Raw genomic sequence first — 3,921 nt, forward strand, 5'->3', positions numbered from 1 at the left:
TCACACTTGAATTACACACCTTGAGTACACTGGATTACACAGAATCACACTTGAATTACACACCTTGAGTACACTGGATTACACAGAATTACACACCTTGAGTACACTGGATTACACAGAATCACACTTGAATTACACACCTTGAGTACACTGGATTACACAGAATTACACACCTTGAGTATACTGGATTACACAAAATCACACACTTGAATTACACACCTTGAGTACACTGGATTACACAGAATTACACACCTTGAGTACACTGGATTACACAGAATCACACACCTTGAGTATACTGGATTACACAAAATCACACACTTGAATTACACACCTTGAGTACACTGGATTACACAGAATTACACACCTTGAGTACGCTGGATTACACAGAATTACACACCTTGAGTACGCTGGATTACACAGAATTACACACCTTGAGTATACTGGATTACACAGAATCACTCACTTGAATTACACACCTTGAATACACTGGATTACACAGAATTACACACCTTGAGTACGCTGGATTACACAGAATTACACACCTTTAGTATACTGGATTACACAGAATCACTCACTTGAATTACACACCTTGAATACACTGGATTACACAGAATCACACACTTGAATTACACACCTTGAGTACACTGGATTACACAGAATCACACACCTTGAGTATACTGGATTACACAGAATCACACACTTGAATTATACACAGGATTACACGCTTGGAGTACACTGGATTACACACCTGGAGCACAAAGCATTACATACTTGGATTACACACCTAGGGCACATAGGATTATACACTTGGAATACAGAGGATTACACTCTTAGAGTACACTGTATTACACACCTGGAGAACACAGGATTACATACTTGAATTACACACTGGATTGCACAGGAATACATAGGATTGTATACTGGATTACTCGCCCAATAGATAATAAAACCATTTATATAAGCTGATAAACAGATATGGATTAATATGTTTCTTGTTAAAGCACGGTTGGTTGTCTGTGCTCTTCCAACAAAAGGGATCAACTCCTGAATTTCAACGCTTTAAACCCTCATGTTACGATGTAGTAAAACACTTCTTAGTTCATGCCATTTGGCACCCTGTAATTGGATATATCCGGGTAAAATTGGCTGTATGTAATCCTGTAACTGGATATATCCGGGTAAAATTGGCTGTATGTAATCTTGTAACTGGATATATCCGGCTCATATTGGCTGTATGTAATCCTGTAACTGGATATATCCGGGTATAATTGGCTGTATGTAATCCTGTACCTGGATATATCCGGATAAAAGTGGCTGTATGTAATCCTGTAACTGGATATATCTGGATATATGTTATGGTTATTAGGTTTAGCAGGATATCTTGATATCAGTAACATTATAACTATGTCTTATGCCTGTAAAGCTTGACAGAATATATCGACACCAGTAAAATTCTAAATGTAGTTATGCCTGTTTCAGCAACTCAAAAAAAAAAAAAAAAAAATAGCCGACAACCTGACGCAATTACTGTTTCTTGAATTCTTTATCCATTTAAGTTAAGACTAGTTAGGTAAAAAATGCCTTGAGGAAAACCGTCAAGGTTTAGAACAGGGAAGAGTTTACTATTAAAAGCTGCTTCGTTGGTCTTGTTAAATTTTACTTAACATTTCGTTCAATCTAAATACAATAATTTTTTTAACATGCTACACCTGTTCTTAATTTCAAGGTATTTGAATATTATATGTACCAATATAAAATCAAAACCTTTTTCTTAATGCACCATTTTTACTACCTAATTTTAAGAAACATTTCGTAAAGAACAAAAACAGTTTTTTTTAATTCGCTAATTTTACAGTTTATTCCTAATCGTGAATTACTTAATGTAACAATTTAATACTTTGGAAAATATTTCTAACAACTCAATATGGCTATAGTTTACCTTTAATGGTTAGTTTACTCAACAATTAGGGAACAATAAAACTTAGTGTTGCTACAGCTTACCTTTAATGGTAAGTTTACTCAATAATTAGGGAACAATAAAACTCAGTGTTGCTACAGCTTACCTTTAATGGTAAGTTTACTCAACAATTAGGGAACAATAAAACTCAGTTTTACTACAGCTTACCTTTAATGGTAAGTTTACTCAACAATTAGGGAACAATAAAACTCAATGTTGCTACAGCTTACCTTTAATGGTAAGTTTACTCAACAATTAGGGAACAATCAAACTCAGTGTTGCTACAGCTTACATTTAATGGTAAGTTTACTTAACAATTAGGGAACAATAAAACTCAATGTTGCTACAGCTTACCTTTAATGGTAAGTTTACTCAACAATTGGGGAACAATAAAACTTTGTGTTGCTACAGCTTACCTTTAATGGTAAGTTTACTCAACAATTAGGGAACAAAAAAACTCAGTGCTGCTACATCGTACCATTCCTAACAAAACTCGGTATGTTATAGGCGCACTTATTGCGGCTGAGTTAAATAACACATGAACAACACAAGTGTGTTAGAGGATTTTAATTTCATGTAACACACAACGACGTTTCTTTTACTAACACCCTATTTTAATTAGTTTCCAAGCCCTATGAAATGTGTGAGTAAAACATTTGTATTTACTTTTTCCCATGTGTTCTCTGGATTATTATACAGTGTTGTGTTTTCTTTTACAAAACATAACATAATAAATGAATCCCACTGACCATACGAAATGTGGTAACCATTATTTCGAGATTTCACTAAACTAAATAAAAAACGACTGGTTTCACCACTAAAATTACGTGTGGCGAAAAAGTTACAAATAGACCCGTAATAATAATAATAATAATATTCATTCAGAAACACACAATATATCAACAAGCCAGCGAAGAATGATTTCAATTATAGTACTTGTCATAAAACATTAGTATTAGGCCTATTACATTTTTGAAACATTGCATTCTTAACCTACCCCATTAGTAGATTAGAGTGGACTCATAACGTAGTGTTTAAGAATGTAATAGGCCTAATACTAATGTTTTATGACAAGAATCATATATCAACAACGATAATAAAGGGAAACATTCTGAAACCAACAATATCATCACGGGATACGCGACTGAAACCCACAACAATATGTCATCAACCGGAGATTTCATTATTCTGAACTCTTAACGCAAACTGGACTTTATTATGGGACATTTCTATCAATGTAAATAAAATAACGACCTATATCTCCAGAATACATCATTAGTAGTTCAGTATTTCACTATCACAGCTTCGACGGGAAATATCCATATCTTACACGTGCACAAATCCGCGTGAATCTTTTAAATAGAAACGGAGAATTCGCATCGTCACAAAAAATTCAGCGGTCCAAAATAGAACCCTTAGTATATATATATATATATACTAATAAGTTCATTCAATAGGTTGGTAGAATATCAACACCATATATGAAAAAAACTTTCATTAATATAAAAGGCTCCAGATACAAAAAATAATTCGTTTTCATTTGTATCAGGGATTACAGGATACTTGAAACCGTTATATGACGATAGCAAAGGTCAGGTTACTTGAAACCGTTATATGACGATAGCAAAGGTCAGGTTACTTGAAACCATTACAGGATGATAGCAAATGTCAGGATATTTGGAACCGTCACGAGAAGATAGTAAATGTCAGGATACCTGAAACCGTTATGGGAAGATAGTAAATGTCAGGAATACTTGAAACCGTTACGAGAAGATAGTAAATGTCAGGATACTTGAAACCGTTATGGGAAGATAGTAAGTGTCAGAATACTTGAAACCGTCACGAGAAGATAGTAAATGTCAGGATACTTGAAACCGTTATGGGAAGATAGTAAGTGTCAGAATACTTGAAACCGTCACGAGAAGGTAGTAAATGTCAGGATACTTGAAACCGTTATGGGAAGA

General features: G+C 34.3%; 1 long non-coding RNA gene across 1 annotated transcript in view; it reads right to left on the reverse strand.

Annotated features, from left to right (window-relative positions):
- The window catches only part of LOC111083241, a 14,871-nt gene that overhangs the window by 1,642 nt on the left and 9,308 nt on the right, over positions 1 to 3,921 (reverse strand). The gene's annotated exons all lie outside the window — the stretch shown is intronic.

This window comes from Limulus polyphemus, unplaced genomic scaffold, assembly GCF_000517525.1.
Source record: "Limulus polyphemus unplaced genomic scaffold, Limulus_polyphemus-2.1.2 Scaffold8721, whole genome shotgun sequence".
Classification (NCBI taxonomy): Eukaryota; Metazoa; Arthropoda; class Merostomata; order Xiphosura; family Limulidae; genus Limulus; species Limulus polyphemus.